Raw genomic sequence first — 15,333 nt, 5'->3', positions numbered from 1 at the left:
GAAGTCTTGACTCCAGCACTGCACAAGACGTGGAAAGTGGCTTAACACACGATGATACTCAAGTTAATGCACTTCCACAAGACATGGAGTGCGCTCCTGCACAGGATGATGACACGACCTCTCCCTTCAACACCAGGACCCTACTAAACCTTCTCTTGCGATACCGACAATTAGCTGCCCATCTGTTAGTGCGCATATTTAGAAGTCAGGCACCTAATAACCTGCCACTTCAGACCTCCATGCTAACAGACCAGCTGGAGTATCAACCCTCTACATTACCAGACCAGCTGGAGCATCAACCCTCTACATTACCAGACCAGCTGGACCATCAACCCTGTACATTACCACACCAGATGGAACATCAACCCTCTACATTACCAGACCAGCTGGAGCATCAACCCTCTACATTACCAGACCAGCTGGACCATCAACCCTGTACATTACCACACCAGATGGAACATCAACCCTCTACATTACCAGACCAGATGGAGCATCAACCCTCAACATTACTAGACCAGTTGCAATATGAGAACTCTTCAGAGCAACATCAACTGGTGCCACAGACTTCTACTGCAGTAAACCAACAGAAGCAACAGTTCTCACTCCCTCTTCTATGGAAAGTTGTCCAACAGGTACGACAGATGACACACTATATTCTATGCAAGGTTGTGAAAGCTATCACCTCTTGTGTGTTCGCTGGAGCATCTCCTGCCAGCCAAGGTCACCAAATGGTGTGAGTTTTGCCAAGCATGGAACATTTTTATTTTTGTGAGGAATAATGAAGAATATTAAAGTTATATAATATTTTCAATTATAAGATTTTTTGGGAATATGGATATTGATATTATTTTATATTAGATGATTGATGGAATTATTTTTATTTTTTGTGTGAGGAATTTTTAGGTATATTGACATCGTTCCTATTTTATTTTGGATAATATCGTGGAAGTAAGAAGTAAGAATATAAACACTGCAGAAGGCCTACTGGCCCATACAAGGCAGGTCCTTATTAAAACCACCACTACCCAAAGCTACCCAAGAATTTATTCCCGTACCCACGATACCAATCAAACCCAGCCCCTCCCACTCATATATTTGTCCAATCTCTTTTTAAAGACATCCAAGGACTTAGCCCAGGGTGGGCAACCTTTTTAAGCGTTCGTGCCAAAGTTGGCCAAATCTTTGATACGTGATGAATGTCGCAATTTTTTTTTTGAGATGAGACCAGAGGTTAGCGTGCCGGAAAGAAGTCGTTGGCGTGCCAGGTTTGGGACGCTTGCTAAGGGTTGCCCACTCCTGTCCTAGCCTCTATCACCCTCGTCGGAACATTGTTCCACTCGTCCACAACTCTTCCAACACCAGAGAGTTTTTGTTAAATATGTTTATTATACACCTCATACCAATCCTGTGGGTGGTAAAAACATTACAAACACATAATAGGTCCAGAAACTCTAATTTAAATTCAAATATTTATTTCTCTGTATAGATTACAATGTGTGATTTGCATATTATAAAATAATTATTACAAAGAAGGCCACTAACATGCCTAGGCATTTCGGGTAGACTAATAATAATTCTTACTCTATGTTACAAATTACAAATGATTAAGTACCTTTACAATAGTGAGATAGATTGAGACACTTATGCAACATATGGGAATCTTTATTCAGGAAACGTTTCGCCACACAGTGGCTTCATCAGTCCGATACAAAGTAGAAAGGCGTAAGGAGAGGAGGAGTTTGAGGTAATCAGTCCCTCAGCCTGGAGTCGATGTGTTCAGTCCATCAATCTTGTAGAATGTACAGCATAGGAACGAACGAAAGTTCAGGTAAGATCCCAAATGGGATGAGCGGGGAAGACGGGACAGGCGAAGAATAGTGCTGGAGAGGAGTGTTCTTAGTCGTAGAAATAGAGCCAGGGCTTAACCCAGCAGCAAAGGCGATCGTGGGACAGATATTGAAAAGAGAAATTCCGGTTCTTCTGTTGGGACTCCGGTGGGGTGAGCTGGGAGTAAGGGACTTGCGACGTTTAGAGCTAGAGAGGAGTGCAGAACTGAGTCATGTCTTAACCCAAAAAGCTAAGGCGAACGTGGGTCAGAGAATGGTACCTGTCTTAGAAGGTACCTGTCAGCGGATCCAAGGTTATTTGTAAGTAGGGTTAGGAGCAGGATCATGCAAGGAGTAGAAAAGGTTGTGTTGGTTTGTGGGTCTGCGAATGTCTTCGTCAAGGAGAGAGGTCCAGTAGTCATGTCGTGTCTCAAGTTTGTCTATCTGTCTGTCACTGAGCCTCTTCCAGTACAGATTCAGCGCAGGGACGTCTAACTGGGCATGGAGAGACTCGCTTGTGGCGAAGTCCTCCCATCTGACATCAAGCACCCAGCGCAGCGCCTTGTTCTGGACACGCTGCAGTTTAATTAAGTTTGTTTTTGCTGCAAGAGAGAGGGCTAGAGGAGAGTAAGTTATCAGAGGACGTATTAGGGATATGTAGAGGTGTAGTTTGGTGCGTTGAGAGGCATGTTTCAGCTTGTAGAGGCCCGCAAGGGTCTTACTAGCTATTGCATGCCTTGAGTGAATGTGTCCGTGTAAACGAAGAAGGTAGTCAAGATTAACGCCAAGGACAGTGACAGATTGTGTGATAGGGAAGTAAGTGCGGGTGTCAGCTGTTCTGAGTTCGACAGGTAATGGAGGATCACGTTTCCTGTAGTTAAAATACGTAATGCTGGATTTTGCTGCATTGGTTTTGATCCTCCATTTTTGTTCCCAGATGGCTATCCTGTCAACCTCATTTTGTGTTTTGTGTGTGAGTGTATCTATATTGGCATGAGTGATAAGTTGTGTAATGTCGTCTGCATAGGCTAGTGTGATGGAGTTGTGGTATACAGGTGTTGGAATGTCGTTAGTGTATAAAATGTAGAGGGTAGGGGAAAGGACAGATCCCTGGGGTACTCCAGCATTTAGTGTGAAGTAGTCAGAGTAACAGCCTTGGAATTTGATTCTCATGGTACGGCCGTCTAGGAAGTTGCAGAGGAGTTTACGAGTATTGAGAGGCAGGTTGAAGTTAGTGCAGAGTTTGTACTTGAGCCCCTCGTGCCACACAGTGTCAAAAGCTTTTTCAACGTCTTTTGCAACCAGGGCTGTCCTGTTTCTTTGTTTTGTGTTTATGTGGATGTAGTTGACAATGATGTTAATGGCATCCTGTGTGGATCTGTGTGTTCTGAAGCCAAACTGGCCATCAGAAAGTAGAGAACTGTGTTCCAGGTATCTGCGAAGGCGATGATTGATGAGTTTTTCAAAGAGTTTTCCTAAAGTTTCGAGGAGGCTGATAGGGCGATAGTTTCTAGGGTCAGAGTGGTCTTTATTGGGTTTAGGAAGGAGGATAGCAGTAGCAGCTTTGAAGAGGGAAGGGAAGTATCCAGAGGCAAGGGAGGCATTGAGGAGGTTTGTGTAGGCAGTAATGATAGAGTCAGGAAGGTGTTTCAGGATAATATGGTTTAGGCCAGAGGCACCAGGAGCCTTTGGAGGAAGGTGTCTGAGGAGAGTTTTAATGTCTGTGTTGGTGAAAGGAGTGTCGAGTTCTTGGGAGGAGGTAAGAGTGTCTAGATGTATGTGGCTGTCTGGTGTTGTTTCTTGTGTGTGTGCAGTGTTCCAGTGTTCTATGTTCTGAATGTGTTGAATAACGTTAGGGCGAGGTGGGTGAGGGTGGAAGATGTTCTCCCAGATGTGTTTGAAGATGTTGGTAGCAGCCTGTGGGTCTGAGATGTGTGTGTTGTTGTGGGTGATGTGTTTGAATTTGTTGGTGGGAGTAGTGCCTCTGATTTTTTTGATAAAGTTCCAGAAGGCTTTAGTGTTTTTAACACGCTGCCTGTCCGCTTGTTGTATTAGTCGTGACCAGTGATTGTTGTGGTCTTGGTCTAGGCTGTGTAAAATGTTGTTTCTGAGGTAAGTGAGATCTAATCGGACTTGATTAAATCTATGTGTGTTGTAGAGGAAGCGGTTGTGGTAGCAGATAATTAGTCTTCTTGTTCTGAGTGATGGTTTGAAGGAATAACGAGTGGTGTGAGTTTTCTTTGGTATTGCGATGTTGGCTGCTTGTGTAATGGTGTCCTGGATGAGATCAAGTTGAGTATCGATGTCAGAGATAGGTTTGTTGTTGTAGTCATAGGTGAGGTTAATATTGTCTATGTGTTGTTTGAAAGCATCCCAGTCAGCGTTCTTGTAGGAGAATGAAGGTGTGGTTGGAATGAGGATAGGGTTGGAGGAGATGTGTAAGATGACTGGGATGTGATCAGAGCCTGTAATAGGGCCAGGTGAGATGTAATGTTGAAATAGAGAGCTGGCTCGGTTTGCCAGAATGATGTCTGGTTTGCCTTGGCCCGTGTGGTTGAAGAAGGTATTGAAGTCTGGGCCAAGATGAATTAGGTGTTTATGGTTTGTGAAGTTGAGTAATTGGTGACCAAGTTGGTTGTTACTGGTGTGATGAAAGGCAGTGTGTTTGGCATTCATGTCAGCTAGTAGGTAAGTTGGTGTGTTGGTGTAGTTGAAGACTAAGGAGAGGTCGTGTATGTTGAGAGTAGTGTTTGGGCGAGCATAGGTGGTGAAAAAGATAAAGGGGCCAAGGTGGGTGTGTATTCTGACCGCAAGACAGTGTTGGTGAATAAAAGGGATTGGGAGAAATTCATGTTTTATGTTGGAATTGACAAGGATGGCAACCCCATCGTGGGGATCATAGGGGGACTGTAGTGCAGTATAACCATAATGGCGGATACATTGAGGGGCTTTGAGGCAGGTACTGTTTAGCAAAACAATATCTGGGCTCTCTGCTTCAAGGAGCTCGGCCAGTAGGTGTCTAATTGTAAAGTAAGAACGTACGTTGAACTGAATCACCTTAAACGTGATTTAATGGTTTCGTCTTAGCAAAGTTAATGTCGGGGGAGGAGTTTGGATTAAAGCCCGTGATAGTAGTGCCATCAGTGGATGTGTGTTTGTAGGTGCTACGGACCCGTTTCCTGGAGGGGGAGGAAGAGATGGATCTATTTTTATGTTCTTTGGTCTGTCCGTCAGAAGTTGGGGTAGGTTTAGGTTTGAGTGGATTTTGTCTGGAGGAGGTGGAGTTGGACCTGGATGAGGTTTTGGTTGTGGTGGAGTGGGCGAAGGTGGATGCAGAGGAAGTGGAAGTTTTGGTAAGCTGTGAGGAAGTGGAAGCTTTGGAAGGGGATGAAGTGGGTAAGGAAGTGGGGGGAGGGGTGGTTGTAGCAGTAGCAGTAGGGGTGTTGGTGGGAGGTGTAGAAGTAGTGAAGAGAGGTAGTGGAGGAGGAGAGCTGGTGGGAGTAGGAAGTGGGGGGGTGGGAGAGAGGAAGGAGGGAGAGGTTGTAGGAGGCTTGGAAGAGAAGCAGGAAGGAGGGATAATTAAAGAGGGAAGATTGTTAGCAGACAAGATTAGGTAAAGGACATGTGAGTAGTCTGATTGGTAAGCTTGTGAGATTACCATCGCAGAGTGGGCAGCAGTGGCAAGTTGACAGTTAGTTTTGTAGTCTAGTGTGGGTGTAGAAGGAGAAGTGCTTGTAGTCTGTGTGTTGGTGTTTGATGTGTGTAGAGTAGAAGAGGTAGACCAAGTGCGTGGGGAGGCCCAGGCATTGGGGGTAGGGGAGGGAGGTGTGGAAGGGGAGGTAGGTAAGGAAGGGGAGGGAGGAGCAGGGAAGGGGTTGGGGAGGGAGGGAGGTTGGCTTGCTCTGAGGGGGGAGAGAATGTGCTTTCTAGAAGGGCAGGAATTTGCAACTGCAGTGTGTGACTCGCCGCAGTTAGAACATCTAAGGGGGAGGTTGCAAGTATTCCAGAAGTGGCCAGTTGCTGAACATCTGGAGCAGACTTGTGTAGATGTGCATGTGTTTTTGTCGTGGCCGAATTTGTAGCATTTAAGACATTGTGTGATTGGGTGGAAGTTCGGAGTGAAGAGAGCGTTTGGAGGAATGCGGATGGTCTTGGCAAAGATTCCTTGACTGAAGAGTGTAGAGGCGTCAGCAGGAGTAGAACAGCGTATTTTGAGAATGGTAGAGTTTTCTGGTCTGTAAATATCGTCAACAGAGACTTTGTTCTTAGTACTGATATCTTTTATTAAGTCTTCTTTGTCTGTGTCATAGGCTGTCAGGAGAGAGTAGTCTACGTGTTTAGCAATGACTGTGCTTTTGGCACGGTGCTCAGGAGTCCAAATAATGGTGAAGCCTGCGTTGAGAAGTTTTTGTCTGGTATCGCTTGAGGTGTACGCTTCGTAGGAATGTTTGTCAAGAAGGAGTTTGAAGCCTGAGTTGGTTTTGAAGACTTTAAGTTGAGGTGCACCAGTGATCTGATATAATAAATTTTCCGGACAGATAGTGGCATCAGGATTAGAAAATTTGAGGTTTAGCGAGAAGGAATTGGATTTAGAAGAAGCAGAGGCAGGTGTGGGAGGTTGGGGGAGAGTGGAAGGGGGGTGGGAGGTGGAAGGCAACGAAGGCATCGTCTAATTATGAAAAGATGTAATTGGAGGTGACAATCGGCCAAAAAGTGAGAGTACTCAGCTAGGCAAGTACGTGTAAGTAGACACACGTACTTGCCTGGCGCAGGACACTGAGGAGGTGAACTGTAGCTTGATGGAGCACTGTATATCCTGAGTGGTGGCGAGACTGGCTGTATGGCGTGCAGTCAACAGGCGAAGAGAATTCAGGGAGCAAGAGGCTTCCTGCCCTTCGGTCGGCAACCACCGACGCACCAATCCTGATGGTGGAGAGGAAGACGAAGGTCCAGCAAGCTCTACTCAAAGCACTACTCAACACGAGGTAATTCGAGAGAGGCGAGATCGTCGATGTGTTAGGTAAGCACACGTCACCACTCGAGCTGAGTCGACTGACCGTGACAGCATAGGGCTGTAGACGTGGCTTATATACTGTAGTGAGGTGAGGCGAAGCAGGCGGAGGCGGGGTCATAGTGGTACCCTCCACTAGTCGAAGTAGGTCTTCGTCCAAAGGTCGGACAAGTGTTGAAGAATTCTTTGTAACAAGATCCCATGATGCTGCAGTGTCTGACAGTTGTGATGAATGGTTTGAAAAACCGACAAGTTGAAGATTGAGACACTTATGCAGCATATGGGAATCTTTATTCAGGAAACGTTTCGCCACACAGTGGCTTCATCAGTCCGATACAAAGTAGAAAGGCGTCTGTATGAAGCCACTGTGTGGCGAAACGTTTCCTGAATAAAGATTCCCATATGTTGCATAAGTGTCTCAATCTTCAACTTGTCGGTTTTTCAAACCATTCATCACAATAGTGAGATAGTTCACAATATTTAAGAATATAACAATTTGTAAATTTAGTAATGAGAATGGTTTTGTGTTGGCATGATACACAGTTGTTATTAAAGCTCCTGTATTGTGTACTCACCTAGTTGTACTCACCTAGTTGAGGTTGCAGGGGTCGAGTCCAAGCTCCTGCCCCCGCCTCTTCACTGGTCGCTACTAGGTCACTCTCCCTGTGTTAGTTACTATTTTGTCCTAGGCACATGTCGATTAGACACTAGGCCTGTTGTATATGAGTACGTGTGTGTGTGTGTGTGTGATAAGATAAGATTTCGTTCGGATTTTTAACCCCGGAGGATTAGCCACCCAGGATAACCCAAGAAAGTCTGTGTGTGTGTGTGTGTGTGTGTGTTAGTTACCATTTTGTCCTAGGCACATGTCGATTAGACACTAGGTTGTGTGTGTGTGTGTGTGTGTGTGTGTGTGTGTGTGTGTGTGTACTCACCTAGTTGTGGTTGCAGGGGTGGAGACTCAGCTCCTGGCCCCGCCTCTTCACTGTGTGCTACTAGGTCCTCTCTCTCCCTGCTCCATGAGCTTTATCATACCTCATCTTAAAACTATGTATGGTTCCTGCCTCCACTACCTCACTTGCTAGGCTATTCCACTTCCTGACTACTCTATGACAGAAGAAATATTTCCTATCATCCCTTTGACTCATCTGGGTCTTCAACTTTCAAATGTGACCCCTTGTTTCTGTGTCCCATCTCTGGAACATCCTGTCTCTCTCCACCTTGTCTATTCCATGCAGTATTTCGTATATCGTTATCATGTCTCCCCTGACCCTCCTGTCCTCCAGTGTCGTGTGTGTGTGTGTGTATGTGTGTGTGTGAATATGTGTTTTTCATGTAGTTGGCTGACGGTGGGGTATGTTTGGGAGATAAGATGTTTTTTGACGGCAGTTTTAAAAATGGTGACTGAGTCTGTAATTCTAGAGTTTTCAGGTAGGTAGTTCTAGATTTTAGGCCCTTGAATGTACATTAAAAGTTTCTATAGATTTAGCCGGACACACACTAGGTGAGTACACACACACACTAGGTGAGTACACACACACTAGGTGAGTACACACACACACTAGGTGAGTACACACACACACTAGGTGAGTACACACACACACTAGGTGAGTACACACACACACTAGGTGAGTACACACACACACTAGGTGAGTACACACACACACTAGGTGAGTACACACACACACTAGGTGAGTACACACACACACTAGGTGAGTACACACACACACTAGGTGAGTACACACACACACTATGTGAGTACACACACACGCTAGGTGAGTACACACACACACACTAGGTGAGTACACACACACTAGGTGAGTACACACACACACTAGGTGAGTACACACACACACTAGGTGAGTACACACACGCTAGGTGAGCACACACACACACACTAGGTGAGTACACACACACACTAGGTGAGTACACACACACATTTGTGATTGATTGATTGGTCATATAACGTGCACTAAGGGGTGTAGTTGCGCTACATTTAGCAGTTACCTGCGCTGCTTTAGCAGTTACTTGCGCTACATTTAGCAGTTACTTGCGCTACTTTAGCAGTTACTTGCTCTACATTTAGCAGTTACTTGCGCTACTTTATCAGTTACTTGCGCTCCTTTAGCAGTTACTTGCGTTACTTTAGCAGTTGAGCTACATTTAGCAGTTACTTGCGCTACATTTAGCAGTTACTTATGCTACATTTAGCAGTTACTTGCGCTACATTTAGCAGTTACTTGCGCTACTTTTGCAGTTACTTGTGCCACATTTAGCAGTAACTTGCGCTATTTTATCAGTTACTTGCGCTCCTTTAGCAGTTGAGCTACATTTAGCAGTTACTTGCGCTACATTTAGCAGTTACTTGCGCTACTTTATCAGTTACTTGCGCTCCTTTAGCAGTTACTTGCATTACTTTAGCAGTTGAGCTACATTTAGCAGTTACTTGCGCTACATTTAGCAGTTACCTGCGCTACTTCAGCAGTTACTTGCGCTACATTTAGCAGTTACTTGCGCTACTTTATCAGTTACTTGCGCTCTTGTAGCAGTTACTTGCGTTACTTTAGCAGTTGAACTACATTTAGCAGTTACTTGCGCTACATTTAGCAGTTACGTGCGCTACTTTATCAATTACTTGCGCTCCTTTAGCAGTTACTTGCATTACTTTAGCAGTTGAGCTACATTTAGCAGTTACTTGCGCTACATTTAGCAGTTACGTGCGCTACTTTATCAATTACTTGCGCTCCTTTAGCAGTTACTTACATTACTTTAGCAGTTGAGCTACATTTAGCAGTTACTTGTGCTACATTTAGCGGTAAGTTGCGCTACTTTAGCAAGTATTGTGAGAGGTGTGGCAACAGTGTGAGTGACGTCAGGTGTTGTTGTGGTGGTGAAGCTCCAACATTATCTTAAACTGCAAGTGTTGGAGGTTGTGAGGGAGGAAGGTAACACTGGTGAGTTGTGTTGGAGGTTGTGAGGGAGGAAGGTAACACTGGTGTGTTGTGTTGGAGGTTGTGAGGGAGGAAGGTAACACTGGTGAGTTGTGTTGGAGGTTGTGAGGGAGGAAGGTAACACTGGTGAGTTATGTTGGAGGGAGGAAGGTAACACTGGTGAGTTATGGAGGTTGTGAGGGAGGAAGTAACACTGGTGAGTTGTGTTGGAGGTTGTGAGGGAGGAAGGTAACACTGGTGAGTTGTGTTGGAGGTTGTGAGGGAGGAAGGTAACACTGGTGAGTTGTGTTGGAGGTTGTGAGGGAGGAAGGTAACACTGGTGAGTTGTGTTGGAGGTTGTGAGGGAGGAAGGTAACACTGGTGAGTTGTGTTGGAGGTTGTGAGGGAGGAAGGTAACACTGGTGAGTTGTGTTGGAGGTTGTGAGGGAGGAAGGTAACACTGGTGAGTTGTGTTGGAGGTTGTGAGGGAGGAAGGTAACACTGGTGAGTTGTGTTGGAGGTTGTGAGGGAGGAAGTAACACTGGTGAGTTGTGTTGGAGGTTGTGAGGGAGGAAGGTAACACTGGTGAGTTGTGTTGGAGGTTGTGAGGGAGGAAGGTAATGCTGGTGAGTTGTGTTGGAGGTTGTGAGGGAGGAAGGTAACACTGGTGTGTTGTGTTGGAGGTTGTGAGGGAGGAAGGTAACACTGGTGAGTTGTGTTGGAGGTTGTGAGGGAGGAAGGTAACACTGGTGAGTTGTGTTGGAGGTTGTGAGGGAGGAAGGTAACACTGGTGAGTTGTGTTGGAGGTTGTGAGGGAGGAAGGTAACGCTGGTGAGTTGTGTTGGAGGTTGTGAGGGAGGAAGTAACACTGGTGAGTTGTGTTGGAGGTTGTGAGGGAGGAAGTAACGCTGGTGAGTTGTGTTGGAGGTTGTGAGGGAGGAAGTAACACTGGTGAGTTGTGTTGGAGGTTGTGAGGGAGGAAGGTAACACTGGTGAGTTGTGTTGGAGGTTGTGAGGGAGGAAGGTAACACTGGTGAGTTGTGTTGGAGGTTGTGAGGGAGGAAGGTAACACTGGTGAGTTGTGTTGGAGGTTGTGAGGGAGGAAGGTAACACTGGTGAGTTATGTTGGAGGTTGTGAGGGAGGAAGTAACACTGGTGAGTTGTGTTGGAGGTTGTGAGGGAGGAAGTAACACTGGTGAGTTATGTTGGAGGTTGTGAGGGAGGAAGTAACACTGGTGAGTTGTGTTGGAGGTTGTGAGGGAGGAAGTAACACTGGTGAGTTATGTTGGAGGTTGTGAGGGAGGAAGGTAACACTGGTGAGTTGTGTTGGAGGTTGTGAGGGAGGAAGGTAACACTGGTGAGTTGTGTTGGAGGTTGTGAGGGAGGAAGGTAACACTGGTGAGTTGTGTTGGAGGTTGTGAGGGAGGAAGGTAACACTGGTGAGTTGTGTTGGAGGTTGTGAGGGAGGAAGGTAACGCTGGTGAGTTGTGTTGGAGGTTGTGAGGGAGGAAGGTAACACTGGTGTGTTGTGTTGGAGGTTGTGAGGGAGGAAGGTAACACTGGTGTGTTGTGTTGGAGGTTGTGAGGGAGGAAGTAACACTGGTGAGTTGTGTTGGAGGTTGTGAGGGAGGAAGGTAACACTGGTGAGTTGTGTTGGAGGTTGTGAGGGAGGAAGGTAACACTGGTGAGTTGTGTTGGAGGTTGTGAAGAGTGGTGGGGTGTGTTGTCCGGCACAGGAGCTGCGACTTAACCCCCACAACCACTACTAGGTGAGTACAAGAGTTGGTGATTATCACACAGCAGCGTTTTGTTGGGTTATTAATGGTGGTCGTCCGAGGATGATCCTCGGTCACAACTACCATAGGTAAGGTAGAGGTATATTAATGTTAGGAGTGTTGTCTGGGGTTCATAGTATCGTATCTTGGAAAGGACGCCAACATTTTGGGAAAATTTCTTAGTTATATGCTGGATGTGGAACTGAAATTTAAGATTGGAGTCAAGGTGACGACCTAGAAATTTTCCCTCAGTGTTTTATAATGGGTGAACAATTTATCAATATGTTTAGTTGGATATTTAATGCTCTGCTTCCAAAAAACATGAATTAAGTTTTGTCTGTATTGAGTGTAAGCTTGTTGATCGTCATCCAGTTTGATATTTTATGTAGCTCGCTGTTTACGGTATTACTAAGTATAGACGGGTTTGGGTGGTACAAGACTTAAGTGGTTTCATCTGTGAATAAAACTGGTTTATCAATCAATCAAAGTTTATTCTCTATAAGGATTACAATGCGGGGTTTACAGATTTTAGTTATTGTGTGGTTTACATGTAATAAAATACTAAGTACAGAGGGGGCCACTAGGACACCTAGCATGGCTAGGCATTTTGGGCAAACGTAAGATAAGATTAAGATAAGATTTCGATCGGATTTTTAACCCCGGAGGGTTAGCCACCCAGGATAACCCAAGAAAGTCAGTGCGTCATCGAGGACTGTCTAACTTATTTCCATTGGGGTCCTTAATCTTGTCCCCCAGGATGCGACCCACACCAGTCGACTAACACCCAGGTACCTATTTGCTGCTAGGTGAACAGGACAACAGGTGTAAGGAAACGTGTCGAAATGTTTCCACCCGCCGGGAATCGAACCTGGGCCCTCCGTGCGTGAAGCGGGAGCTTTAGCCACCAGTCCACCAGGCCACCCAATTATTACAAATTATTACAAATTCTGGAGTAAGTTGACTAAATACTAAGTGACTAAATACTAGTTTGTGAGTTTAGCAATGTGAATGCTTTTGTTTTGGCATAATACATTGTTTCTATATTGGAGTATCATAGGCAAACTTGTGACTAGTTAGGAATCATTATTTTAAGATTAAGATTCGTATTTCTGTGATTATAGTCAAATGGGTGAGTGAGTGTAATTTTGAACCACCAGGTGGTTATCATGTAGTTAGTTGTCGGGGTGGATCAGGGAGATAAGATGTTTTCTAACGGTAGTTTTGAAGGTGATGAATGTGTCTGCAGTTCTAGAGTTTTCAGGGAGGGTGTTCCAGATTTTAGGGCCTTTGACATACATTGAATTTTTGTAAAGGTTTAGTCAGTAAGTAAGTATGTTTATTCAGGTACACACAAATACAGTTACATATGTTATCATACATAACAGTATATATGTGTAGAGAACCTACGATAACCAAAAAAAAAGTCAGAGTGACTTATTTCCATTGGGATCCTTTAAAGAGTCATGATGCAGTTGGGAGGTCATTGATGTAAATAAGAAAGATTAGAGGACCTACGACACTTCCCTGTGGCACTCCAACAACTACATGCTGAGTACTGGTGTATACATACTGTATTTGTGTATACATACTGGTGTCTACCACTAAGATAAGATTTTAGGTAATTGAAAGAGTGTCCTCTGACCCTGTAATGTTCTAGTTTTAGGTGCAAGATATTGTGGTCTACTGTATCAGATGCTTTCTGTAGGTCTGTGAAGAGCCCCAGAGGATATTAATTTTTTCAACTGCTGTATGTAGTATTTTGAGCATCTGAATAATTGCATCATTCGTGCTTTCTTTCTGCCTAAACCCACACTGTCAGGGGTTCAGTATGTTATGGGATAGCAGGTAGGAGTAGATTTGTTTATGAATTATTTTTTGAAGATTTTGGGGGCAAAGACAAGTTAAATATTGGTCTGCCTTGTTTTTTAATGATTTAATTGTAAGTGAGACTTCAGTAGGATTTGTTGGTGCTATATATAGAGCGTAGTCTTGTGGCTGAGTATTTGCTTATGGGATTTTGCTTGCTAGTTTTAGTCCTGTAGTAGAAAAGAAGACATTAAGTTTGTTGCCAGTGTCTATAGGCTGTATGTGTGGTTCGTCTTGTTTTGCTAAGTTAATCTCTCTGTTTCTAGACAGTTTCCTTGAACCCAAAATTTCAGAGAGAGTTTTCCAGGTCTTTTTTATATCACCTTTTATTTCATTAAATCTGTTTACATAATACATTTTTTGGACTTCCTTATTAGATTTGTAAGTATTGAGGTGTATCGTTTAGTTAGTTCTTTTGTTATTAGGCCCTGTCTGAATTGTTTTTCATATAGATGTTTTTTGATGATGGATTTAAGCTTACTCTTTTAAGCCAGAGGCTGTTTAGTCTCTTTGCTGAGATCTGCTTTGTTTTCATTGGACAATGTCTATTATAGGGGTTATTGGTTTTGTGTAGGAATATTTTGACACATTCATCAATATCATGGCTGTCCGCTAACTCACCCAGCCAGTCAGTGTTATGTAAGGCAGTAATAAAATTATATACTGATGTCTCATCGTGTAGGTGAAAAGAGATCTTAGTTGTGTCCTGAGGTAGTCTGCCTAAGTTGGTTATGAGAAAAGTTGGGTAGTGGTCTGTGATTATACCTGCTTTTAATGGGGATATAATATTGGTCCAGATATGATCAAGTAGTGAGGCACTTGTCTGTGTGATTCTTGTTAGTTTGGTTATAGATGGTAGTAGCAAGCAACTGCTCATAGTGTTTGTGAAATCAGCTACTCGGGGTCAGCTGCTTGAATGAGGTTTATATTAAAGTTAACAGCAAGTAACAGGTGGTGTTTATTCACCTCTGAGTCAGTTATCACGTTTCTTAAGTTGTCACTAAATGTGTAGGTATTAGTGTGAGGTAGTCTGTGGACTGTTAAATCATGTTTGAGCTAGGTTTCAGTGAGAATGATAAAGGATATGTTAACATTTAGAGAATTAAGAAGTGTGTGGAGGTCATCATGGTGTTTACTTAGTGATCTGATACTGTAATTTAATACAGTGGAACCTGGACTTAGGAGTTTAATCCGTTCCAATTTACTCATACAGTATATCAAATCAATTTTCCTCATTTAAATTAATTGAAAAACCATTAATCTGTTCCTGCACTCTGGAGACAAGACAAAATACTTGAATATGGTACTACTATCAAAAGTACGGATTATTTATCTATCACTTTTCATCTAATATGACATAATAAACAATATAATTAACACAGAAGCATGATATATACTCTAGAATGAATAAAATAGGCCTTAATATGGTGGCAGAGGCAGTGGCGGAAGCGTCCGCTATTTCCTGTCTAACTTTGACTATAGTATCTTCCCGTGCTCTTATTGTAAGAGAAAAGAGAGTATTTGTGAGGCTAATTGCAGAAATATCGTATATAAAAACACAATAAATCATAATACAGTACAGAATGTAAAGAAATGTTAAACTGTTTATATAAAGTGTATATGTACTTATATACTTGGAGCAGAGATAGTGGGGGAAGTTGAGGGTGAGGGAGGTTGAGGGTGAGGGAGGTTGAGGGTGAGGGAGGTTGAGGGTGAGGGAGGTTGAGGGTGGGGGTTGTTGAGGGTGAGGGAGGTTGAGGGTGAGGGAGGTTGAGGGTGAGGGAGGTTGAGGGTGAGGGAGGTTGAGGGTGGGGGAGGTTGAGGGTGAGGGAGGGTGAGGGTGGGGGCTGTTGAGGGTGAGGGAGGTTGAGGATGAGAGAGGTTGAGGGTGAGGGAGGTTGAGGGTGAGGGAGGTTGAGGGTGAG

The 15,333-nt window shown here is 44.2% G+C and overlaps 1 long non-coding RNA gene across 1 annotated transcript in view; it reads left to right on the top strand.

Annotated features, from left to right (window-relative positions):
* Positions 1 to 9,686: 9,686 nt before the first annotated feature.
* The window catches only part of LOC138854127 (uncharacterized), a 102,344-nt gene continuing 96,697 nt past the window's right edge, over positions 9,687 to 15,333 (top strand). The window contains exon 1 of the long non-coding RNA XR_011393336.1: positions 9,687 to 9,791. This is a non-coding gene — a long non-coding RNA (uncharacterized lncRNA). The remainder of the gene's footprint in view (positions 9,792 to 15,333) is intronic.

The sequence above is a fragment of the Cherax quadricarinatus genome, chromosome 50 (assembly GCF_038502225.1).
Source record: "Cherax quadricarinatus isolate ZL_2023a chromosome 50, ASM3850222v1, whole genome shotgun sequence".
Classification (NCBI taxonomy): Eukaryota; Metazoa; Arthropoda; class Malacostraca; order Decapoda; family Parastacidae; genus Cherax; species Cherax quadricarinatus.
The sequence above is the reverse complement of the archived record's forward strand: the minus strand, read 5'-3'. Positions and strand labels throughout refer to the sequence as shown.